Source organism: Equus quagga, chromosome 1, assembly GCF_021613505.1.
Source record: "Equus quagga isolate Etosha38 chromosome 1, UCLA_HA_Equagga_1.0, whole genome shotgun sequence".
Classification (NCBI taxonomy): domain Eukaryota; kingdom Metazoa; phylum Chordata; class Mammalia; order Perissodactyla; family Equidae; genus Equus; species Equus quagga.
Window position 1 is genome coordinate 9,005,668 of NC_060267.1, and position 27,751 is coordinate 9,033,418.

The following is a 27,751-nucleotide window of genomic DNA, read 5'->3' on the forward strand; positions in this document are numbered from 1 at the left end:
TATATATACACACGTGTTAAGTGAACGTACCTATTATAATTATTATTATTTTTTTGCTGAGGAAGATTTTGCCCTGAGCTAATATCTGTGCCAATCTTCCTATGTTTTGATACGTGGGGCCCCTCCACAGCATGGCTGGTGAGTGGAGTAGGTCCGGACCTGGGATCTGAACCCTCAAACCCAGGTCCCAAAGTGGAGTGCACAGAACTTAAAGCACTAGGCCACAGCCAGGGCAAGATTTTCACATCTCCCTTATCCAACTTCAGAGAATTGATACAATTGCAATTATATTGTCTATAGCATGTTCCAGTCTGTAAAGTGCTTTCCCATACGGTGTCTCGTTTCCTTCTCACAACAATCTTTTGAGTTGGGCACAGAAAAGAATGGAATGCCTAATTTCTAATGAAACTAAAGCTTTGGGAGCTAAATTCCCATGCACAAGCTTGTACGTTTATTAAGTGGCATAGTATTCTTACTTCAGGGCATATACTCCGTCCACTATGTGACTTAAATAGACTTGTCTCTTTCTTCTTTATAAAAAAAAACGTAGAAAAACTTTTATATGGAGAAAAGTTCCTTGGATGAGAATGGGGTGTTTGGGTAGGAGGAAAGAGAGCTATGACATTTTGAAAGAACACTTAATCTAAAGCAAACTGTTGCTATTTCTACCAGCAAGAGCAGCTCTAAATTAAAGTAAATAAAGACAGCATTTTCCTTAGAGGAAGAACGAGAAGTATAGATTTTGGATTTCTCCATGGACAGAAGTTTGTAGCTTTCACAGTGATGACAGCTTGTCTTGGTAAAATGACACTTTTTGGCTAAGAAAATGCACTTCTATTTTCATGAAAAAAATTAGCATAAAAATGTTGTATGTCGGGGCTGGCCTGGGGGCACAGTGGTTAAGGGTGCACGTTCTGCTTCGGAGGCCCGGGGTTCGCTGGTTCGGATCCCGGGTGCGGACTTGGAACCTACGTATAAAAAGTAGAGGAAGAAGGGCATGGATGTTAGCTCAGGGCTAATCTTCCCGAAAAAAAAAAAAAGTTGTATGTCTCTCCAAATTTGAAAGCCATTTTAAAAATTGAGAAGGCAACAGGAATAGTAAGGGATACTAGAAATATAACTCTGTCAGAAGCCTGACTGGGAACTGGCTTGAACACTTACTTCTCAGTCACTAGCAACTGTTCTTATGTGACTGAAAGCAAACTGCTTCACCTCCAGGAGCATGTGAAGAAAATAGCCTTCACTAAATGATGCCTAAACTTTCAACCAAGTCTTACATTCTAGGATTTTAACTCATGGAAAGTATTTATTGCATCAATGACAAAACGTAGTTTTAACATTCTTGTTCATTTTCCATTACCGTTGTTTTGAAGAAAAGTTGGCAATGAAACTTAAATGCTTTCAAACCTAATAAATTTCAATCCTGTCTTTTAGAAAATCTTAGAAATGAAAGCATATTGGTAGGACTTCCTTTTACATAAAAACTTTAAAATTTTATTAGAAACAATTTGGAGAAGATTATATTCCGAAATTCACAATTATGAAGCTTGGGCATCTTCATTACAATTCCTTAGAAAGGTACTCTGAAAGTAAAGAAATGTAATGATAATATTAAAAGATCAAATTAACAGAGAATTTAGCTTCAACACACTTTCTGTACCACGGAACCTTCTTTAGGCACAGATTCATCCTGCGTCAATAAAAACCAGTGGACACTTGCGTTGATGGAACACAACACGCTGTCATGAAGGAGAAGAACATCACTGTGACTCGTATGGAGGCCACACACAGTCTGCAACTTCTCTTGAACATTTTTTTCATTATTTTGCTCTGATTTCCTCAGCCGAACACCTATACTCTAAAATCTCAAGATTCTGGAGGTGGTAGAGTTGTGCACGAATGTTCTCAGCAACTTTGTTTCATTAAAAACTGGAAACATCATGAATGTCCAGGGACAGATGAATAGATAAATTGTGTATCCCCACAAGGACATCCTACTCAGGAAAGAAAAAGAAAGTAAATGAACTATTGATACATACGACTCAGAATAGTTATGCTGAATGAAAAAAACAGCAAAAAATAGTACATAATGTATGATACCATTTATACATGGTATTCATAAATACCATTATAAACGGCAAACTAGTCTATGGTTACAGAAACCAGATCAGTGACTGCTTGAGTGTGACGGGTAAGAGCAGGAGGAAGGAATCACAAAGCGACAAGAGAAGACTTTTGGGGAGTGATGAACATGTTTATTATCTTAATTTTGGTAATGGCTCTATGGGTGTATACAAGTGTCAAATTTCATCAGTGTACACAGTAAATACATGCAGTTTATTGTATGTCAATTATACCTCAATAAAGCTGTTTTTTTAAAAAAAAACTCTGTGGTTGAATGCAATGATCCAAAATGAGTTTCATAGATATTTATGTCATCGATAGTTAGGGTTGTATATAGGGCACACCCCTTTTGGGAAAAAATTTCGGACAGAATTCTAACTTTTGCTTTCCTTTTTAGCATATACTTTGCATGATAAGTTCAAGGTTTTAAATGTACTACTGAATTTAATTCCCAAATGTAAATCAAAGAACTGAATGCTATATGTGATTTTCATTTTAGGATTTGAGCTTATTTTTATTGCTTTGGGGCATGTCATTCAAATTATTTTCATTGGTGCCACGGCATAAAGATTTCCATACTACCATGTCTCATTGGGGTTTGGGGGAGCTTGAGAGGCTGTTAGGGAGTAAATTGAGTGTTTATCCTTAATTTGGCCTTCTTCACAGGCTCGCACTTTGTACCCCAATTTTTGCTGTTCTTTTATTCTGTAAATAAACTGTCGTTTTTATCTCAGTCCTGGTAACTAGTGTCCTATTTTTCTTCCATGATACAAGTACCTTCTTACTACAAAAGCCAGATCTTGCAGATCAGATCTGACATTCTTTTCTTTTCTTTTTTTTTTTTGGTGAGGAAGATTGGCTCTGAGCTAACATCTGTGCCAATCTTCCTCTATTTTGTATGTGGGATGCCACCACAGCATGGCTTGGTGCATGGTGTGTAGGTCCACATCTGGGATCTGAACCCATGAACCCCAGGCCACCAAAGCAGAGCATGTGAACTTAACCACTACACCACTGGGCCAGCCCCATGACATCCTTTTAAGAGGCTAGCTTCCTTTGTCTGAACCACCTCACACTAAGCAACTACCTTTTCCCCTCAACTTTATCGAAGTATAATTGACAAAATTGTATAAATTTAAAGTGTACAACATGATGATTTGATATATGTATATATTGTGAAATAATTACCACAATAAAGTTAGTTAAAACATACATTACCTCACATAGTTACGTTGCGTGTGTGTGTGTGTGTGTGTGTGTGTGTGTGTGTGTGGTGAGAACATTTGAGATCTACTCTCTAAGCAAATTTCAAGTATATGATACAGTACTGTTAACTATAGTCAGCATGCAGCACATTAGATCCCAGGAACTTACTCATTTTATAACTGAAAGTTTGTATCCTTTGACCAACATCTCCCCCTCTCCCCCAGCCCCCAGCCCCTGGGGACCACCTTTCTACTCTCTGTTTCTATGCGTTGACTCCAGGTTCATCTATATTGTTGCAAAAGGCAGGATTTTCTTCTTTTCTATGGCTGAATGATATTCATATTTATATACATACATTTTCTTTATCCATTCATCTGTCGAGGGACACTTAGGTTATTTCCATGTGTTGGTTATTGTGAATAACGCTGCAATGAACATGGGAGTTCAGATATTCCTTTAAGATATTGCTTTCATTTCCTTCAGAGATACACCCAGAGGTGATTACTGGATCTTGTGCTAACCAGCCACGTTTAAGCTTGCAGTCGCCCAGTTGTTTTGGAGTCCCACATGTGTTTTTACCCTCTGGAAGGTCACCACCTAGTTTGTGACTATTACTGATCCTTCTGAAGAGCTTTCAGTTCTCAGAATCTGTTCTGCCACAGTGCTGAGACCTGATTTTGACAACATAAGAAATGTAAATAATAATGTAATATAGTTTCCTATTTACAAAGCAGAAATTTCTAATGAGATTCTACGGCACTGTGTGAAAAGGGCAACATATCACTTGCCAGGTATTGCCTTAATCCCAGAATAAATAACTTGAAAATATCACTACTCCTGATATTGATTCATTTCCATGTTTTCAGAGTATTCCAGGGAGCTCCGCTGAGGAGTAAATGGAACAATGTTCAAGGCAGTGATCTTCTCCTTTTTCTGACTTTTTGTTACCGATATCGTGTATTTCACTTAACTTCCAATTCTTCAGAATTTTCTAAGCAGATAAAATTATTTGCCTACATTCACCTGAGGGATACAGACTGCCTGCCTCTATGCATGACTCCTGGCTGGAGAAAACTATAAGAAACCCTTACTGAACTGTATCTTTGGTTTAGTAAGTATCCAGATCCCCAGCTTGATGGTCCCTCAAAACCAACTGTTCCCTTCACTCACTTTTTCAGTTTCTCGAGTCCTTCTCGTCTTGATCATCCACCATCACCGCCACCACTCTTTGTGAGACTGATATGCCAACTGACATTCTGATTCACCCATAGGTCAAGTGCAATTCAAGGGCGCTCCTAAAATACTGTCTTGCTATGTAATTTCTTGGCCCAGGACCCTCAAATTATTGCTTTGCTGTGGAGTGCCAGTCCAAACCTCAGTCCCCTAAATTTGAAAGCTGTGACACCCAAAGGGTGACACTGCAGACAACACTACTAATCTGGCATTGCAAAATCAGTCTGAGAAAACTGACTCAGAGATAACACTAAGCATACAGTTTCTAGAGTCAAACCTAAACTCTAGAAATTTAGATTCAGGATTTACTGATATAATAGAGAAACTGTATACCAAAAGAGGTTCTCTATCTGTGTCTAGATCAGAGGTTCTGAATTCCAGCTGCAAATAAGAATTACATAGAGAGCATCTTAGAAAGGGTGACACCTGGGCCCTGCCTCTGACTGACAGAAACTGAAGTATTAGGGATTATATGTAGTATTTACAGGATTTAAAATCCCCTCATTATTTCTGAATTGGGAATGACAGCTCTATAGCAATACTCACCTACTAACATACTGAGGTATAAAAAAATAAAGACATAAAAGGAAAGAATACTCAGATGCCACTATTCAATAATGAACACCCTGTGTCCTCAGGAACGCTTCTTTCCTGAATTCCCGCACACTCCTCCACGTGGTGAGGCACGTTGGACCCCTGAGGAGCTCCCTTCTTCATGAGAAAGGCTAGCGACTTGTTTCCCTTCCTGATTCTCTCCCCGGCCTCTCTTAGTTTTCCAAAGCCAAAGGAAGTACCTCTAATCTGAAGTCATCTTCATTCCCAAACTTTATCCCTAAAACAGTAACTCCAGAAAGAAGAAGAAAGAGAAGGAACCAGAGCAAGAGAGCGCAAGAGAGAAAGAGAGAGGAAGAATGAAAGAGAGACAGGGAGATCTACACACCTTCTGTCTTTTCATCAAAAGTCTGGCTTATAGTCACCTATTGTGTGGCCTTCCTTTGTGACAGATCAACTCACTCAGGAGATTTGAGTGAAACGTGAGCAGGTGGCCAAAAGAAACATCCGAATGTAAATGCAGTTATCTTTTCCCGTTACTTTCACTGTTAACTTGACAATATAAGGTCAAAAAGATACTTCATAAGGCACAAGATTCAGCTTGTTAATCTCCAAGTGGCATTTCCAAGACTTGCGGTGACAAACATACCTACCATCAAGTTCCACAGCTCCTTTGTCCTCTCTGTTGCTACACGACTTTGTGGCATTCTTATTGTGAGTTCCTCTGACTGCCTGCTTCTCCCCCTCAAGGCTCATTAATCTATTTTTCACAATTCCATTCTCTTTTCCAGTGTTCACCATGTGTTTGATTTTAGTCCTTCCCTCATCTGACACAAGCCTAATAATCTCTTCCTTTACTTTTCACTTTCCTGTCAATTGCTTTCTTAAGTTTTAGCTATGAGGATGCTGAAGTCTCATTTGACCAAATTGAACTTAGTAGAGCAAGATGAGGGAGCGTGTTATCAACACTCAACCTGTGAACACTAGGCCCTTGGAAGAAGCCACCAAAAGGCACACGTGTCCAGGATTTAGTGAATTTTTTTCTGAAAATGGGGCTTGAAACTGAGAGTAGGTAACTTGGAACTCTGAGAATTCGCATGATTCCGAGGGGACAGACCCATACAAGGTGGATTGAAAGAGCCTGCGTCTCCCTAATGCCCCCTCCAATTTTCACCATTCAAACAATGGATACATTAGTAAAAGAAAGCAATGGCATGGACAGTTCAGAAAGCTGTCCACTGTCCTGTCTCAAAGCGATATCATTGGAAGCATCTGACAAAAACGGAAAAAATGATGAGGAGATGATAGCAGCGTGAAGCGCTCACACGGAAGGGAGGAGAGCAGCCACATGAAGTAACTACATGAAAACCCTGATGGATGTATACCGAATAAAATAATATAAGCTATGAAATGTGGGTTCCATTTGCAATAGGCTAGTAAAGCTTAAGTGTTATAAAATAACTTCTAGGTCAGCTAGAGGAGTCAGAAACGATGTTAATCTTTCCCCACCTCCCCTCCAGAAGTATCACCCGAATTTAGCGCTCAATACCAGGTATTAAAATCAGAAAAGAGGCTGTATTAGGTGTAGGTAGATGTGGTAGCAGCAATTATGAAAATCTGTTGAGTGCTTACTTTATGCTTAGCACAGTTCGAAATGCTTTCAAAGAGTTGGGTCACTGAACTCAAACTGCTTTGTGAGTGGCTACTATTAACTCTGTGTTACAGATAAGGAAACTGAGGCACAGAGGCGTTAAATAATCGCTCATGTTTCCCCAGCTAGCAAAGAGAAGATTTGAAATTCAGTCACAGACCACTGGCCCGAAGATGTAAGCACGTTGCCACTGCCTATGCGCTCCTTGTCCCCAGGCCTCACTTCTGGGCAGAATCCTCTGCAGATGCAGGCACCTGCTGTGTTGGGATTGCTGTAGCCGACTGTGGGTGTAGTGTTAGGGGCGCTGCTTGTTCCATGACCCATCTGCTTTAAGTCTCTGCCAACGCACAAGACCAGGGAGAATTAAATGAGGGGTGAATCTCAGTGAAGACCTGAACAGGGATGATGTTCCAACAGCAGCCTCCTCCCCTCAGGGAGGGGTTCTGAGCTCCTCAATGTTCTCTCTACTTGTCTGCATCAGAGCAGGGCAAGCTTCTCGCTTCACTGTTTTTCCTAAAAATATTACATCAGAAATGGGGGGCTTATTTCTTTATCTAAAGACCCAGAAAATTAGTTATTGACTTAATTGCTGTATCTTGCTTACAGTGAAAATGATTACTAACCATTTAAAATTCCAACAAATTTTATGTTCAGTTCACTGAGGAAAAATTTTTTCTGAATGACAGCCTCAGAATTTTAAATTCTTCACCAAATTAAGCTGTTAAATACGTATTGCTTATTCCTTGAATATATGCATTCATAAATAGTATTCTGGGTGAAACACCTGATATATTAACACACCTAAGTGATATCATTATTTTAAAAATATCAAGAAAGTCACTAATTTCATTTATATTAACATATCTTCCATTATATTAAGATATGAACATATGTTAATCCATCTTGCATTTCAATTGAATGACAACTATCAAAAAGATCATCCACTAAAAATAGCACATATGTGATTAAATGCATCTCAGAGTCATTTCACAACATCCACAATTACAGAAACTAAAATGAGAAAGGAAGTTTTGAGCCTTTTGGGTCATTCTACTGACTCTAATATTTTCCAATCTCATATAATCTAATCACAAATTAAATACCTTTACTGAAATCTCATTAAATAAATTGCTCTTCTGTATAATTATACGTCTAATTGCTATTACCTCTAGAAAACATTTTCTGTGTCTAAGTACATCAAATAGATATCAAACACTACCGTCTTTGCTTCCAATTAGTTTCAAAAGGAGGAAATTAAAAGTAAGTTTGTCTTATTGAAATTAAAATGAAATAGCAATTAATAAATTACCTCCTAATAATTCATAATAAAATTGAGTTATTTTACTAATAAAGAAGTTGCAAGAATGGTAACCAAAATTATTCCATTTTTTGATTCAGAACGTGAAATATTTTCAAGGTTTACTTTACAATCTCAACATGTGAGGGGTGTAGGTGATTATATTTTGGATGAATTTTTAAAAATTAACCTCTCCCTCTAAAGGAGAACTTTTTAAAAACCCATTTATGTCTTTAGATTAACTCACATGAAATTGCTGATATGACACATAAAACGTCACTTTCATACGACTCAATCTAACATGTTTATAACTGAAAACACATTATTTATGCCAACATTTTGAAGTTGTCTGATTTAATGACTATTTCCTATATCCTTCATTTTCTCTTGTTACATTATCTATTTTTGCTTTGATGTTTTTACTCCTCTGATAATTAATTCTGCTAATAGCTACATAAAAGTTTTTAATGTAATAGCGCTTGATGTGTAACCAGATTCTGTACAGTCCTCTAATTAGGAATCATTACTAGCTCCATTTGACAGATGTGAAAGCTGAGGTAAAGAGGGACTGAGCCCACAGCTATTCAAATTGTAGAGTCATAATATAAACTCATAGTGCAGGTCCACAGCCTGTGCTCCTACTCCTCTGATTTTCTTTTTTAAGATGCTCCTCTGAATTACGGTGGTCTCTCAGTTTGTCATTGATGTCAGGATATCTGCTACTCCTCTTATAGTTTGAGCAATATTTTAATTTCTGGCCTTTATTCATTCATTCATTGCTGTTTCTTGGAGTCCGATCTTCACATGCGGTTTTCCACGCCTCCTTGCCTTGACTTTAGATATATGATGTCTCTCTGGGCCTCTTTCCTGCTCATAGGGAAGAAATCTGCCCCCTTAGGGAAAATACGAACCCGTGAAATGCCATACAAGTTTCCTTTTATAGAATTGGCAATGTTTGCCCTTGGACTGCCCACCTCAGCCAATTTCCAAATGGCTGAAAGCATCTCTCTCGCAACTCTTCTTTATTTCTGAAACTAGCCTGTCCAAAAGTCAGGGTATAAATGGATTTTGTCAAGACTTCTCACTTTTCACAGTCTATATTATTTTCTTGAGAATGGCTGTTGATATTGAACCTTGCTAATTGCTTCAGTTTGCTGGATATCTGGTGCAACACTGACTATATTTCTAAGAGTAATGTAAATACTTTTTGCTATCTTTTAAATTCCTATAATTTCTTTAGTTGACTTCTAGAAGGAGCTGGTATACTAGTTGCCATCTTTTCAATAAAAAGAGTGGTCTACATGTGTGGTGTTCCCATAACATCCCCTCTTATCTCTCTACATTTCGTAGAAGATATTCAGATATACCTATTTCCCAGATTGTTTGATTTAGCCTGATGTAAAACATTAAGCTCAAGGTCACCAATACCCTTTCCAAATAAATTTCCCCAAACCATTTAGCCCTCATGCCTCCAGTAGTTTCTTAAGCATAGTTCTTCTCACATACGGTATAATTTTATTCAGAAGTCACAATTAAATTCCTAGCACAATGCCTGGCACATAGGAGGTTCTCAATTTAAGACAATTTAATGCTCCTAGTACAGTACCTATTGTTTAGTAGGCATGAATGTGTTTGTTAGTTATTTTAATCTGTGCCCAGACAGACAATCTCCATTCACAGTAAGACTCAGCACCCTGATTCTATTTGCATACCATTACAAAATTATAATTTAAGTGGTTATTAGTGTAAATGCAGGTAAAATTTTGCTAATGAAAATAAGTCAAAAGTGGCAAAAGGATTTTATAACAGGAAAAAGTCTTATAGGGAAAATAAACAAGGTTTCTACTTAAGTATTTTATTTATTTGCATCATTGATATAACAATTTTACTATGTTATCTGTATTTCCTGTTTATCTGTAATATTAGAATGTGCATGTATAGCAATGGATGAAACATTTTTAGAAGTTTATGAGCATGGCAGATGGTTGCGATATTAAAATAAACCAAAACAGGAACTTTTTTGACCAGATCTCCTCAATACGTAACCTTCAGTGTATCTACCTGACAAGACTTCCAACAACAAGCAATCTGGAAAACTTGACTGCCTTCTCTTTTTGACATTAAAATGCAGAGAAATAGAGTGGAGTGAGCACAGGCAATAGTTCTTGATCTTAGCTTTATGTCAAAACCCCTTGGCAGCTTTTCAAGCACGCATTTGGAGCTCCTGCCCCAGCATACTGAATCACAATTCCCAGGTACATAGTCCAGCATCTTAATTTCTTTTAAGCTCCAAATGTGTTTCTTATGTGTAGCCAGGAATGGGAACTTCTGAATGAAGTCTTTGAAATAGATCGTTCTGTCAGTCAGTCCTCGGTCTGTCATTTCTGTGCAATACAGCATATTTGAAAACCAATAGCATTAGCTCATACTTCAGAGGCTTGCTATAAGAATTAACAAACATAAAAATACAAGGATCATAATGGACATTTAATAAAAATATCTATTGTGTATGTATAAAGACACAAATATAGACAGACATGGATGTAGCTATAGACACTGATACAGATCTTGTTCCATCTTGATTAACAACGGTGAAAGTGCCTCTTCGTTCCGGGCTCTAGGGCAATCAGTTGGCACAAGATACACCCTTTGCTCTCCTCAGTCTGTCTGTCACCACACACAATTCTCAATATTTTCCTGTGTATTTGTTTTCAGTAAAGAACAGGAAGTGGTCTGATAGTGATAGAAGGCCAAAAGTAATTGCAGTTATTGGGCTCAGTTCCATAAGCATTTCTCACCACACGTTGTGGAATCATCCTGCAGTAGCAATTACGTTGAGGCCTTACTTCTGATTCCTGCCTGGCTCATTCAGCCACCAAGACTGCGCCAGCCAAGGAAGAATATCATGAACCAGATCACATCAGTGCCTTGTAAGTGTGGAGGAAGAGAATGTTGTAGAACTGTGTGATTCACTGGGTAACATTACTTGAAAAGGCGGAAGCTAGGGCACGGGCAGGGTTAACATACATCTTTAGATTCATGAGTAACCTTTAAGTGCTTAGTTTCAGGCTTCTAGACAGCAAATTAATTCATGTTAGATTAAGGATTTGAGTGAATGGAGCCATGTGCTTGTCTGGCGGAAGATTTTCAGAAATGGACAGATTCTATTCTTTATAGAATCAGTATTTATATCTCTCTCTAAAGTATGGAGATTGAAACACACCAAAAGCAAATATTCCAAAGGACCATTCTCGTAGAAAACTTGGACTAATTAGATGTTTATTAAAATATAATGGCAAAATATTCAACAATGGGGGGATGATTAATTAAATTATGGTATGACTCAATGACAATTTAACTCTTTGAATGAAAATTGTTCCTTACTTACCCCACAATGCTGACACTGCCTTCTTAGAGAGTTCAGATTACACATGACCCTTCGCCTCTACTTTTTTGCCATCCTTTATCATGGTATATTGCCTAGACTGCCTTCCTACTCCTTTCAGGACTGAAGCATTCATTCTTTCAGCTGCTGGAAGTACTGGTTGCTGAATGCTTTCTGACACGTCCCACTCTGGGGATTATTTATTAAATGATAGATATGGTGGTACAAAAGCTGGCTCCCTTGCCCCAATCCAGGACAGCTCTGAAGGGTTATGTTAGCTCCAGAGCTCCCCATAGGATGCTTAAGGCTTTGTTACAATTGCCTTGTAGTTCAAATTCTCCCTCTGCCCACTCAACTCCCCACACATGTTGATCTGAAAGAACTCCCCGGTCCATTTCCTGAATGCAAATCCTTCTCTCAGACTCTGCTATCCAGGGAACGAGATCACCAACTTGCCTGGAGTGGACACCTCAAACCAGCTGGACCAATGCAACTCTCTCTTCTCCAATTTTGGGATTCAGTGACTGGAACTTGGAAATCACGGCACAAATATTTTTTTCGGGTTTTTACAACATATATATCTTCATATTATAGCTTTACTTGTACTTTCACTTTTCAATAAATCAAATTTGAATTTAAACAATGTAGAGCCAATAATTTAAGAGAATCATTAAGTAGAAACAAAAATTGGTTTATCTTAGTCCACCTCTATTCAACTTGAGGTCCTGGAATCAGGTTAGCTGGTCTGCTTTCATGAGCTTTTAACTGGTCTGTCTCAATTATTTTCCTTATCCCATCAAACTAATGCAGTGCTGAGACAGGGGCACCCTTTTAACACACACCACAAAACTTGTCAGCCCCAAAACTTGCAGTGGTCCCAAACTGCCCCAGGAGCAAGAAAATTAACTCTACATTATTCAATAATCTAGCCCCAACCTAACTCTTCTAACCTCTTATAGATTTTGGTCTGGTTTTGGTTTCTTACTAATGATTTTTCTTTTCTCCATATCTATATTCATACTTTTTGCTTCTGCAAAATGTCTTTTTCTTATCTTCAATGGTGTGATCTCCCTGTTAGGGTCCAGGTCAAATATCATTGTTTTTTGCAGTCTTACTGTGACCCCCTGGCCAGAGGGAACTTTGCTTATTTCAAGAACTGTATTTTATATTTATACTTCTCTTATCAGCTATAATGTTCTATTTTTATATCAAGACAGTGGAAACTATGTCTATTTATCTTTGCATTTCCACAGTGCCTTCTCATAGAAAGTGCTCAAAAACATTTTTAAATGAATCATAGAAAGCGAGAAGATAAAGGACAGCATAGCCTACTCGATGCAGAACTTTTTCTATCAACGTAGCATCCTTGAAAAAAGTAGAATTGTTTCACCAAGTCAACACTATTTTTTATCTTTATTAACAAAAACTGCTTTTCTCTTGCTGACTAAACCTTATGTACTAAGTGAAAGCCATTAATAATATTTTTTCTTCAATACACTGCAGCAATCATTCATGAGGGAATAGCCCCAGCAATTTCTACTGCCCATGTCTTACACCATGAACTCAGATGCAGGTTTGAGGTGTCATTTTGCTGACAGTAAAATAAATCAATCAAAATAATTTATGTATTTGGAACTTACTTTGGCATTTCAACAATCCAATTGCAATTGAGCCAAATTATGAAACATCCAATTACTTGACAGAGGATATTATACCTTCAAAATTCAAGGAAATTTATATTTAACAACTTATATATTTCAATTCCTAAAGGAAAAGTGAAAGATGTCTCTCAGTTGCTGTTTCTGTAAAACTACAAAAACAAGGAGAAAAAAGAGGAACTTCAGCATTCTTTATTTGTCAGTTTTTGTCAATTGAATTTATTATTATTATTTGCTTAAGGAATCTCTTAGCATTCTTCTCACATTATCTCAGATTATTTATCCATAATGGGGTAGCTGGAAGGGAGATAGAGTGTCTAAATTTTAAAGAGACAGTAATAAATAGATAATACTATTTTATAGATTCTTTTTTTTTTAAGATTTTATTTTTTCCTTTTTCTCCCCAAAGGCCCCCAGTACATAGTTGTATATTTTTAGTTGTGGATCCTTCCAGTTGTGGCATGTGGGATGCCGCTTCAGCATGCCTTGATGAGTGGTGCCATGTCCATGCCCAGGATCTGAACCAGTGAAACCCTGGCCCACTGAACTGGAGTGGGCAAACTTAACCACTAGGCCACAGGGACAGCCCTTATAGATTCTTCAAATTCACCTCTAAAAATAAAGGCATCCTGGGGCTGGCCCGTGGCCCGAGTGGTTAAGATCGTGCACTCCGCTGCATCGGTCCAGGGTTTCGTCGGTTCGGATCCTTGGCGCGGAAATGGCACTGCTCATCAGGCCACAGTGAGGTGGCATCCCACATGCCACAACTAGAAGGACCCACAACTAAAAAAAATATGCAACTATATACTGGATTTGGGGAGAAAAAACAGGGGAATAAAAAAGATTGGCAACAGTTGTTAGCTCAGGTGCCAATCTCAAAAAAATAAAAAATAAATAAATAAAGGCATCCTTTGTATTCAACCTACAAGTGGGGATAATTTATTGTGAGCCAAGCATGGTGCTAAGAATTTTCTATGATTATCTTACTTAAGCTTCGCAATTACCTTATAAAAGAGGTATACGTCTGGGTTAATCTAGTAGCATGGAGCACAGCTAAGTTTTCTACTCAGAAAATTCATTCCAGGGCACATATACTCAAACTTTGTGCAATACTGTCTTTTGGGGAGCTAAAATATTTAAGAAAAATATGATTTGTACCCACGGTTTAAGAATTCTGGGTGATTTAAACAATCGATGTACTATCTTTTCGTCAATATTATTACTTTGATTACCTTTAAATACATGAACATTATGTGAAGGAGTATACTTTATCTCAATACTAAGTGGGTTGATACTTAAATAAAAGAAGAATTGATTTGCTTTACACTATTTAAGTAAATCAATCAGAAATTTTCTTGAGCAAGAAAGAAAGTATTTTTGAGTGTGAAGCAAATCATTTACATCACTCATTTATATCAGTAACGCTTGAAAGGAAATACCCATACAAGCCTTTATGGGAATGAAAGTGTACAGTAGGTGGAGGGTTAATTAAATGCTTATAGTGTCCATGTTTGGAGTGCTGCTATGGGACACCTCAACGTTCACTATATTGACTTATGTGGTCACCAGAAAGAGGTTAAACTGAGGCCGCAGTAAGGTGAGATTTAAAGGGCAACTGCCATGGCCCTCTAGCCCCACCTTCTAGAGTGACCTCACATACAGGGAGTACATAGGGCTGTCAGTGCTTCCGTCACGCTTCTCTCTCACCTGGGCTATTTCAACGGTCTCTTAAGTCTTCTTCTCAGTTTTACTGTTTTCTCTTTTAGTCTATTCTTACCCAGTATTCAGAGTGGAATTCTAAAATGTAACTCAAGTCATGTAATTCTGCTCCTCTGTTCAAAACCCTCTATTGGGCCTTTTGCTTGCAGCTGTAAAAGAGTAGTTTACCTTGGACTAACCTTTCTACTGAAAACAAAAATAAAATATTCCCAAGAATATAAATGTTTTGTGGCAAGTCCTATACTTGCCATACTGTTTTTTCCCTTAAGATCACTTGCTACTTCTATTTGTGAGGCATAGAAACCAACCAGAAAGCACCATCCAAAAGCTGTGGCAGCCTCTCTGGGCTGGAGAGAGGAAAACTGGAGTTCAGAGCTACCAAGGAAGTCGAGAAAAATGGGTCAATATCTTAGACAATATAGAAGTGCCCAAAGTATGTCCAATATTCTCTGTGCAATTTTCCATTTCCGGCTCCTTAGCTGTGCAGGCAGCTGGTGACAGACTTTAATATTTGTTAAAGAAATTGGATCTATTTCTAAAAGAAAAATCCGGTAAAGCAAACTCTAGACCCAGATGGCTTCTGCACTGAGTCATTTTCATTGTGCTGCCCTCTTCCACGCTATAGAAATGAGCCACTGAAAAGTGGCTGAACAGCCAGGGATGATGTTTTCCACAGCCATATGACCATGTCACCTTCCTTCCTAGCTCAGCACCTAATAACCTTGCATCGGGCCCATTTATTATTAATGAGATAAACAACTATGTTCCCTCATATAACGTTCATGTATTTACAGATACATCCCATTGGCTGGATTTTACACTGGAAAAGATCAATACAAAGATGCGTCTTGGGAAACGACTCTGTGTCAGATATACAGACTTGAGCTTATTCTAAAGCAAGGAGAACAGAGATCAAAGTGGTGGTAATCCATAGATCAGTGTTTCTGAAAGGACAGTAGGCATGAAAGGATGGGCAGCAGGCACTGGAGAGAAGAAAGATACATCTTCAGGAGCAGGAGATATGGAAGAGACAGATAGGAAAATACAGAAAAAACCAGCGGTGGGAAGAAAGGAGGTAAAAGGTGTCAAACTGGGGCCGACCCTGTGGCCAAGTGATTCAGTTCACGCATTCCGCTTCTGTGGCCCGGGGTTTCGCTGGTGGGGATCCTAGGCATGGACATGGCACCGTTCATCAAGCCATGCTGAGGCAGTGTCCCACATAGAGGAGCCAGAAACCTGCAACTAGAATATACAGCTACATACTGGGGGGCTTTGGGGAGAAGAAGAAGGAAAAAAAAAGATTGGCAACAGATGTTAGCTCAGGTGCCAATCTTTAAAAAAAAATTAAAAATAAAAATAAAAGGTCTCACACTTTGTAGTAAAGTAGGAGGCAAAGCCATTTGCTAAAGCCAAGAGTAGGTTACGAGGCTGCGACTGAGCAGCCTGGTGAAGACTTGGGACAGATATTACAGTAAATAAGATAGAATATTAAATAGACATAAATAAAAGAAGTAGTAAATAATGATGCAGGCTCAGACGAAGCTAAATAGCCACACCTGCTAAAACTAAAGAATAGTCACGAACCAGGAAAATCAAGAGAAAAGAAACTGGCAACACCAACTCATTATCAATGAGAGCCTGAGAGAGGTGGGGGCAGAGGGAATTTCAAAGTCTCTGGAACACTGGCCCACAGAGCATTAGGCACATGCATTCTACAGCATAAAAAAATAAAAGCGCTATATCTGGTCTTTGAAGGATTTTAAAACTATTTAAGGGCACAAGACTTACATACATTGTATTAAAAGGAGAATTCAACTGAAAATATATGAATAAGTGTCCTTATTGTAAATCTCAAACAGAATGCTTTGGGGAATAATTAAGGTGGATGGGCTTGCCTAGAACATGTTTCTCGAAGAAGGTGAATTTCAAGCAGAGATTTGGAAAAGAGGAGACAGGTAGGCAAAAGGAAGATTCCAGGCTGGCAGAGGGATAGAGGAAACTCTGACATCAGAAGGAATCATCAGAGCTCTGGGAGAGTTGGCTTCAAGCTTTCCTGAGGCCCCGTTTGCAGCATTCTGCCGGGCAGGAGACGAGCCAGGGTCAAGGAGAAAGAGGAAGAAGACAAAATCACGCCATTTGCAATAACATGGGTGGGCCCTGACGGTATTATACTAAGTGAAATAAACCAGACAGAGAAAGACGAACACTGTATGATTTCACTCATATGTGGAAGATAAAGAAACACATGGACAAAGGGAACAGATTAGTGGTTACCAGAAGGGAAGCGTGTGGAGGGAGAGTGAAAGGGGTAAAGGGGCACATATGTATGGTGACCGATGAAAACTAGACTGTTGGTAGTGAACACGATGCAGTCTATACAGAAACTGAAAAGTAATAAAGTACACCTGAAATTTACAGTGTTATAAGCTAATATGACCTCGATAAAATAATCTAAAAAGAAAGAGGAAGAAAAAGAGGAGGTACGTATCTCTGTTCAACTCCCGAGGGCAGCGCAGTTAGCACCCTCATCTACAAGAATGGAAAAGCTTTATCTACGTTAGAAACAAATCATTCCTATCAGAGAAATGCCTCAGCTGCCTACACGAAATGATTTATCCTTGTCCAAACTGGCTGTCGGTTTAGTGCAGCTGTGGAGACTGAACGGTGCTCACGATAACCACCCACCTCCTTCTCTGCCACCCAGCCCCCACCGCCCCAAAAAAGTGAAGATAAGAAGAGTCAAAACCTTGTTCATTTTCCAAAAGCCCTAGAAGCACTGTCCTATCGGAAATCAGAGGGCGGCAGGAACTCACCCTTCCCGAAAGGCAATTTTACATTCATTTCAGTCATTGCCTGTAATTGGGTTTAACTGCGGAAAATCCTTCAGTTGACCTACAGTCAATCTTTTACTTTTTCTTTAATACAATTGCTCAGAAAGTAAACCAGACCATCTGAATTGCTGGAATGAGAGCAAAGTTTCAAAAAAAAAAATCAGAAGCACAAACAAGCAGAAAAGTGTCAAAGCCATCTGTTTGGGGAATATCAGAACTGATGCAGGTAAATAATTAAAGCAGTTTATGTGGCCTTTTTTTCCATACAAAAAGAAAACTTCAGGACTACATGGTATAAACGTAGCACATATGGAAACTAATTAAAACCCTGTCAAAGGAAGCTTGTCATCTCTTATACTTCAGTGAGTGAACAAGAAAATAGGACAAGATAGCTACAGAAATGGGCAAAATAATTTGCTTTTAAATTTGTCATTATTTAAGAGAAACAAATCTCAGGAACTGGAGTTGCCTATCCTAGGAATGTTACTGCTGATTTGATCAGAAGTAAATTCAAGCTTGGACTAAGTTAATGCAGAATAGTTCTAAGTTATAGAAGGATTTGAACATGCTATCACATGGCATCTGAAGTTCATGTGGTCAAATCATTGCATTAACTTAAAACAAAACAAAACGAAACGTGCAAACAAAAAGCCAAGGGCTCTCATTCCAGAGGTGTATGAAAAAAAGATAAAGTGGCTCTGAATTGAGATTCAGGACAACCAAGTTCAATTTTTAACTCACTAGGTGCTTTGGTTACGTGATCTGTCAAGACTTGCCATTATCACCAATCCGTGACCCTCAATGGGGTATTCTACTTGTATGTTCCGTTCCACTTCCATGGTCGCCTGGAGATTTGGTGCACACAGTTAAATACATTTCATTGAATTGAGTTTAACAAGGTGTAAATTCCTAATACCCAGCATCTCCGTATCTTACAAACCATCCCCCAAACTTACACATAGACTCTCTCTTCCTCCTTTGTTTTAGGATTTAGATGTCTCTCGTGGATTCTTAAAGACAAACCTGTGAATAATTATTCTCACCTTTCTCCCTGGGCATTCCCTAATTAGAGTCAAACTGAGAAAGAATATTATTAGACCCCTACCAGGTGTTTTATATGTATGATCATGTGTTATCCTAAGAATAGCCGTGCGAGGTATGAAATATTATTATCCCAGTTTAACAGACAAGACAATGATGATTGAGAGAAAACCTGACTTGTCAGAAGTCACAGAGAAGAAAGTGACATAACTGGTACCCTATGTGTCTTCCTAAAAACTCTATGTGTCTTTCTGAAATTCCTAGATAGGAAAGCACTATGTTATACTGTCTAATTTGAAAAGAAATGACTTGATACAATTGGGAGGGTCCTCATTTGTGACAAGAGCTTACCTTAAGATCAACAACCCTTGCCCAGAATCTGGAGCTGTATTTGCTTTTGGAAGTAAGTCTTTTGGTCTTAAGTGGGTCTGAAATATTTCTTATGGAACGACTTGTAAAATAAATGAAAGGAAGAACGTATAACTAATGAAAGCATCTGGGAAGGGAATTTGGTTGCTAAGTTGGAATGTTAAAAGTTACTGACAGTAAAAATTACAATATTGCTTTTTTAACACAACCTAACAGGTATTTCAAATACTGGTATAAAAGCAATCTTAGTTTGTTTGGACTCATACAAAATAGGATGATAGGAAATCATTATACACTTATATACCCTCCTGTCTGTCACATTGCAAGACTCTCCATAAAAAATATTTTCACACTCTCATTTGGTAAGCTATCTCATTTTGGGATTATTCTAAGAAACCAATTTTGTTTCCTTTTTCTTCCCAACTGTAAATCTACATGGATGAACAAAGTTCTTTTAATCTTGCTTAGTCTAATTAGAGCATTATTTAGCACTGTGTGAGTTTTTAAAAATTTATAAGTTCAAAGTGTGTGTACCTTCTTTTTCCCTCCTTAATTCTACATTCTATAAGTATCTCCCCTAAGTGAACACAGGCTGAAAAATTTCACAATGCAAGACACTTAGATGTCATTATGTGATTTTCTGTGGTGCCAAGGAGAGTTGCCACTTGCACACGTAGATCAGTAGAGCTATCAAGATTCAGAGGTGACCTTTTGGTCCAGGTGGTCAGAACTGATAAGATCAGGATGCTAAGTCTGAGCCTTACTTTGCTTTAGGTCCCTAGCAGTGTTCACCATAGTGCTCGGCTCACTCAGGAAATATTTATTGAATTAATGAATGAAGTAACGTATGCTGTAGGAGAGCTGATAGCTTTGCATACGGCAGTAGCTTTTTTTCTTTTCTCAATGAGAACATACTGGAGTCAGGGAATTGTCTCTCCATTATGGAAAAATCCTAACCAAAGAAAACAGGGATCCACCTCAGCTTTTGGACTCTGAGAGGAATATTGCCAGCACCTTCTGATTGTAAAAGGGACTGTAAAATACATTCAATTGCCTCTTAACCTCTTATGCAGACTAAATAATCTTCACTGTGAGTGGACACCTCACTCTTAGTGCCATGATAGTTGGGTTAATCAGAGTCAGAGGATACTCAGGATTAGATATACAAGCAAAGCTGTCAAGTAGAGAAATCACAAGTCAGGAAAACAGGGGAAGCTGTGAAATTGGTGAAGCAAAGGAATCAAGACTAAGCAGTCAGAAGCAAAGATAATGGAAATCATAATCAGGGTGAAAACAAGAATGGGAGGTTAGACACAGGTTTGCACTGGTGGGAGGAGCTCACTTTAGTGCCTTTATATCCAGCAGCTACTGGTGATGCTTCCTCCTGCTCTACCTGACTCTCACTCAGCATTTAACATCCTAGGGTTCAGCTCGCTTCCTGCACAAACCTTCATATCGATTTTCAAGTCGTCCCTTTCAACATTTTACTATTTGTTAGTTTTATTCTTCCACTTTTTGTTTTCAGAATTATTCTCTTAGACAAGATTGCTTTTTCACAAAGGAAATATAAAGAAATAAATAGCTTACACTGCTTTTGGTTGAAAATCCCTTTCGAATTGCTCTTTCTGATCCCCATCAAGGCAGCTGTTGAACACTTCCCAGTGAGTTTCTATAAGACAGTAGTCAGTTTCTTTCACTCAGACATGACTATCTTACTCTTGATCTCTTTTCTCCAACTTTTGGAACTGAACGTGTTAGCTTAGATAAATGATTTGTCATTTTTCTATCTTACTTTTCATGACCGTTGATGTGACAGATACCAGAATAGAATCCTTCTTTTCATTTTCTACATTATGCTGATAAAGAGGGCAGAAAATACTGTCTTTAAATGGAATCCAATGTCTCCTGAGTATTCATGACTTAAAATGGCTGACACTGGCAAAGATTACAGAGTGAAGAGCCCTGATGATAGGTCTATAATAAAAATGAGGTTTGACCAGAGAAGACATTCTGCTTGCCTTGCTTCCTTCATCTGACATCTAATCAAACTGGAACCAGATTATACCAGGAAAAATTGTATTTGTAGCACTGGATGCCATTCGTTTCTATAGGCTGAAAAGTGGTCATGATTCCTGGCTGGCCACATCTTTTTCTTTGCGGGGTAAATTATCCCACTCATAATGTACCTTCTAGGAAATTAACACCATAAATAATACTTGGGTGTTCATACGGCTATTGGCCAAGTAATGATTAAGAAACAAAACTTTCCATCGACTTGAAGATTATATAAAGGTTGAGAAAATGAAAGTTTCTCTTTGTTGAGACTTCCACTACGTAAAGGGCCTAAGAAACATACTTTATATTTCCTATACATGTTTAACATGATTCTTTATTTTTCAAAAGCAATGCTAGCATAAAAAACAAATTTAATGTACTGAGACCTTATTAGTTACACTGCCAGTGATAATACAACTAATACTTTATATTTTGATATTTCTGAGTTTGTAGAAATTTTCCCATGCCTCATTTGAATCTCACAAAAACTGTGAAATTGGCTGCATTTTTAAGGAAGAAAAAAATTCCTAAAACTTATTGAATCTTTACTTTGTGTTGGCATATTTTGGGTACTTGCAAGTATATTACCTTTAATCCTTAAAACAATCTGGCAGGGTAAATTTATAGATTAAGAAAATGAGGCTTGAAGAGATTAAGTAATTTTTTCCTGAACACATGGCGAGTAAATGAAATTCATTCATTCATCTATCCAACTCTCTACGCATGATTGCCCTAGGATACGTTTGATTTATCTCAAACTTTACATGTCCAAGCTGAATCGTTTATTGTCACTCTTAAATCTGCTTCTCTTTGTTTTCTACTTCTCAGTAAATGGCAACACCATCCTCCCAAATTGCGCAAGCCAAAAATATTGGAATCATAAATATATTCTTTTGTTTTCCCTCATTCCACATCAAATTCATCAGCAAATGATATTAGTTCTACCTTATTTATCCTGAATCGAACCACTTACCATTTCTACTTTAATCATTTTGCTCTTACCTTTATCATCATTCACCAGGACCATTTTAAATAGCCTCCCTAGTGGTCTCTAATTCCATACTAACTCCTTCTATAGCCTACTCTTTGTCAAGCAGCCACAGTGTTCTTTTGAAAAAGTAAATCAGATTATGTCACTTTTGTCCTCATAACCCTGCAACAGCTTACTATTTCACTAGAAGTCCTAAGCATGGTCTTAAAAGCCCTACTCAATCTGTCACCTGCTGTTCTCTTCCCCTCTCTCACATGTCCCAATCCATGTGCACCGGCCTTCCTGCTTGACCAAGCTAAACACGCAGTGCTTCATACCATTTGAAAAATCCTTCTTTCTGGATTGCTCTTCTCTTAGCTATCCACTATGGCACCTCATTTCATTCAGGTCTCTGATCAGATGCAATCTTAACAAAAAACTTTATTTAAAATAGCATACCAGTTATTCTTCCCTTTTCTGGTTTAATTTTCTCCTTAGCACATTATCAACTAATAGGAATTTATCTTGTTTTATGATCAATCTCACACTACTAGCATGGCATCTCCAAGAGAGTAACAGCATTGTTTTGGCTCACTGCTGTGTCTCTAGCACAGAAAACAGTGTCTGGAGTACAGTAAGCACTCAATAAACATTTGAAACATTCACACATTCAGTAAATATTTTTTAAGTCTCATAAATGTGTTAAACACTATCTTCTGAAAGATTTAAATGTAGTGAGAAAAAAATTAACGTTGATTATGTAGTTGCAAGAGCACTGAGTGACGAAGTCAAGACTTGCACAGCGGTACAGGAGCAGGCAACAAGTGGGCAGAACCTACACTGGGGTATCTGGGAGGAACGTCTCCTAGATTGACGAGGGGTGTCACTTAGATAGGCAGGCAGGGAGAAGCAAAGGAAGAGACTTCGAAGAGATGGAACAGCAGGTGCAAAGGCTGCCAAAGATGGTGAACACAAGCAAAGTTCATGTGAAAAAGTTAAAGAACGTTTAAATGGAACAGTTAGGCACATTAAGCAAAGGGAGAAGAATGGAAAGTAAAGTCGAGAAGACTTGCTTCATGCGTTAATCTTCTTCCTAAACCGAGCTAGAATCTATATAGACTAGAGCTTTTTCAAAGGTCGGTCTAAAATATGAAGATTACATTAAAATATAAAGTGCGGATGTGGAAATATCATTTAGGAAGCAATGGCAATAATAAAGTTTGGTAGCAGTGAACATGGGAAAAACAATGGGATTCTACACGTGCCAAAACGGCACGTTTTGGGGTAGCATATTCTGCTCGCCTTCAAAGTGTGTGGTCGGGAGTCTTAGCATTCACTTTTTAATACCAGGTCATAGGGCTCCTGAATTTAGGGCCACTTCTTGCCTTGTGTCTCTGCTCCCTCCCTGAAAACAGCAATGGATTCTAAAGAAATACTCTTGATTAAAACAATAGCTTTATTTGAGATAATAAAGAAGTTCTGTGGACGGATGGTGGTGAGGGTTGTACAACAATGTGAATGTGCTTAATGTCATTGAACCGTACACTTAAAAAAGGTTAAAATGGTAAATTTTAGGTTATGCATATTTTACCACAATAAAAAAGTAAATTAAAATATAGGAGGAAGAAAAAACAGAATAAAGCACTAGAAATATTTTTTTAAATCAGTATTTAGTTTTTCTTAGAATTGGGGAGTAAGAGGCTATGGAGTAAGCATGATTCGTAGATTTCTAGTTAAACAGTTAGATGTGGCTGATTTTGAGATGATTTTGATATATAAGAGGAAATGTCAAGTAAGCAGTCAGATAGGAAATCTGAAGCTCAGAAAAGAAGGCTGAAAATAAGAATCTGGGAATTGTCGGCATGGAGGTGGCAACTGAAGCCTTAGGAACGAATGGTATTGCTCTGGAAGAGTATGCAGGACTCACAGTGAATCCTGAGCAAACTCAACCTCTAACAGGAAAGTAGAGAAGGAAAAGAAATGGAAACCAAGAGAATATTTAACTGAAGAAGAATGTTTCAAGGAGGGACAAGTTAGGTAAAACTAGGCTGAGAGGCCATAAAAGATAATATCTAAGAAGTATCTTTTCATTCAGTGACAAAGGCAATATTAACGATTTTAATAAAAGCACGTTATGTAGAGTAATAAAAGTCTAAAATGGAATGGGGCGGGAAGTGAAAAAATGAAGGAAGGGCAATTTAGGGTACCCCTCAAGAGCTTGTTATGAAAGGGAACTGGGCAGCCACTGGATTACTAGAGGGAGTGAAGGGGGCACTTACTTTTCCCTGATGGGAGAGAGTTAAGCATGTGTAAAGTTCATGTTAAGAGCGCCTGTAGAAAGACGAAGTTTCAGATAAAAAGAGAGTGCTCTGGATTGATCCTCAAGATGCTGGAAAACAGAATCAGATCCAGGTCACAGCTGACCTCTGAAGGAAGACCACCTTCCTCCTTAACACAAGAGGAAAGAATGTTCTCTTAGAACTAGGCACTAAACCAAGAAGCTTGTTTTTTTGTTTCTCACAAACCCATTGCTTTTTTTTTTTTTTTTGATGAGGAAGATTGTCCCTGAGCTAACATCTGTGCCAATCTTCCACTATTTTGTATGTGGGATGTCTCCCCAGCATAGTTTGCTGAGCAGTGTGTAGGTCTGTGCCCAAGATCTGAACCCACTAACCCTGGGCCACCAAAGCAGAGCACGCAAACTTAACCACCATGCCCCCCGGTTGGCCCTCCCATGGCTATTTTTATAGCATAATCAGCATTTTCTCTGAGAAAAATATTCTGTGATACCCAAATTGATTTTTAAAAAATACTTAGAATTTTACCAAAATATTTTACTTGGCTAGTATTGAGGCAGCCCCTGTTCGACTCGCCCTTCTGGATGTCTGCTACTTTAATTCCAGACACACAGGGCGCTTGTTCCCTGAACGGGCCACCTCCTCCCGAGTCCTGGTGTCTATTTCCTTTGCCAAACCAAATCTGGATTGCCTTCGTGCCACGCTGAGAGTTTGTTGCTAGGGATGCAAAAAGGAAGAAAATACAATCTGGTGGAGATTGTGAAAGAGAAACATAAATAGATGATTATAACCCAGTGTGTAAAATGCTAGAATGAGGGAAGTATTTTCACGATAACAGCCCATATTATTAAGAAATGAGCTCCTGAAGTATGGAACATGTCTCATTTATCTTTGCAACCTTTTTAGCACAATAACTATTATGTATATCCAAAGAATTCAAAAATACTTATTGAACTAATGAATAATTGAAAACAGTGGTACAAGCTGTTTATGGATAGTGTCATTAACGCAGTAAAAGAGCTTAAAGGTTTTTGTCACCATTCTATTTTGGTTTTTTGAGTTATCAATAATTCCTAGGTAAGGACTACTAAGAAGACTAATTTGGCTAAGAAGGTGATGGATTCGAGTGCTCAAAATCAATGCAGTCCATGTACCTTTACCAAGACTATGCCTTTGATTTTAATCCCAAATACATGGCTTCTGTCTACATTGTGGTACTCATCTACTTCTCTAAAATGACAGTGCATTTTAAAGGCTAACAATAGAGATCAGAGTATTTTTAAATACTAATAGTCATGCTGCATTTAAAAATGTATACCTACTATTAATTTTGAAATACTAATGTTCTTGTTGTGTACTGAGGTAGTTTATAATTCCAGAAATAACTTGATAAAAACTTTACTTCTCCTACAGGCTCATCTGCAACTCAGACTTATAGAGCATTTATATTTAGAGACAGAGAGAAGGCAATGCCTTGTATAAAATCCCTATGTTTAAATTACCATTTCAAAGTATTTAGAGAAACAGACTTGATCATTTTTTTACTCCAAAGGATTGATGAAATTGGATGGATGATAATATTGATTCATTGAGTTCTAATTATACTTCTGATTTTAAGGTGGAAGCTCCTAGATGGTAGAATTTTCTCTATGTTGAGTTAAGCGAGATACACAAGGTAAAGAATACTATATATAATTAATAAAATGTACAATAAAATGTTGTTGAACATAGTCTTCAGATGTAATTTCATGCTTATGTGGACTTTTTTTTTTTTTGCTGAGGAAGATCTCCCTGAGCTAACATCTGTTGCCAATCTTCCTCTTTTTGCTTGAGGAAGATTTTCCCTGAGCAACATCTGTGCCAATCTTCCTCTATTTTGTACGTGGGTCACTGCCACAGCATGGCATGGACAAGTGATGTAGCTCCAGACCTGGGAACCAAACCCAGGCCACTGAAGCAGGGTGTGCTGAACTTAACCACTAGGCTACGGTGTTGGCCCCATGCTTATGTGGACTTTTACCACTGTACAGTTTTCTTTGAAACAAGGGCTTGACACAACATCTCTGCTGGTGATTTTTGCATTTTAGGCCAGCAGCAGCAAGAAAGCACAAATAATAGAGAATCTTTAACTCAAAATTATCTCCTTAGTTATTTTTTTATTTCTTTTGGCTTTATATTTTAGGCACTGAGAAACAATATAGCAATATGCTTGAAGGAAGATTCTAGAAACTAACTGCTTGGGTTCAAATTCCAGCTCTGCCACTTATTCTCTCATCTTCAATAAATTTTCCAACCTCTCTGTGTTTTGGCTTCCTCACCTGTAAAATAGGGATAATAATTTTCCATGCCAATGGTAATTAGAAGAATTAAATAAATTAATGAATGAGAAACACAGGAAGAGTGCCAGGTGCACAGGAGGCACTCAGCATGCCTGAGATGTATTATCACTTTGGCCTTTGAGCATATGGCTTTGGACTATTCTGAGCACTTTACCTCAATCTTCTTGGTTTGATTGTAGCAATTCCAGTACATGGTTAACAGACAATCAATACTAGGTTCAACTTAGAAATATAAATAAACAAGCACACACAAAAATAAAGTTGAAGAAAATGTATTGGAAACTTTTGCCTAATAGTTGACACAACAATAGTCTCATGGGCACACCTGCCGCTATAATATGTTTAGAGAACAAAACTATATAAGATCTTTGAATTGCAATTTCCACTATTTCAAATTACAAATTATTTCGTCTCTGACACTTGTCACATTCTATGTATTATGTTGTATTAGGCCATTATCATAGACTGCCAAGTAGGAAGCAAAATACTCAATTATTTTTTTTTCCAAAGGATCATAGCAAAGTAAATATTTGCCATTTTCAGAGTAAAATGTGTATCTCACTGGACAGCAAGGAGGGCAAGAGGACTAACAAACTGACCATTCAACCTGTGTAGTTAGAAAAGGATACTTAAAAAAGGAAAACGATATGAATTTAAAGAATTGAAAAAAACTTAGTCTAACTTTCATAAACTTGATGGTAGATTTATTTTTCTCTTTGTGCCTTTAGGAATAATCATCATAATTTACACTTCTTTTGGAAAACTAACACTGGTCCAGGCACAGTGCTAACCACTTTCCATTAATTATCTTTTTTGGCCCTCCGTATAACAATCTTGTATGGTACTACTGTCATCCTTCACTGAATTAATGACGCACCCAAAGCTCAGAGAGGCTAAGAGACTTGGCCAAGATAACCCAGCTAATAAATAGCTAATAAGAAGATAAGATGAAAGTCTAAGTGGTCTGTCTCTAGGACCCGTGCTTGTAAACTTTACGCTATATTACCTCTGTATCTATTAACGA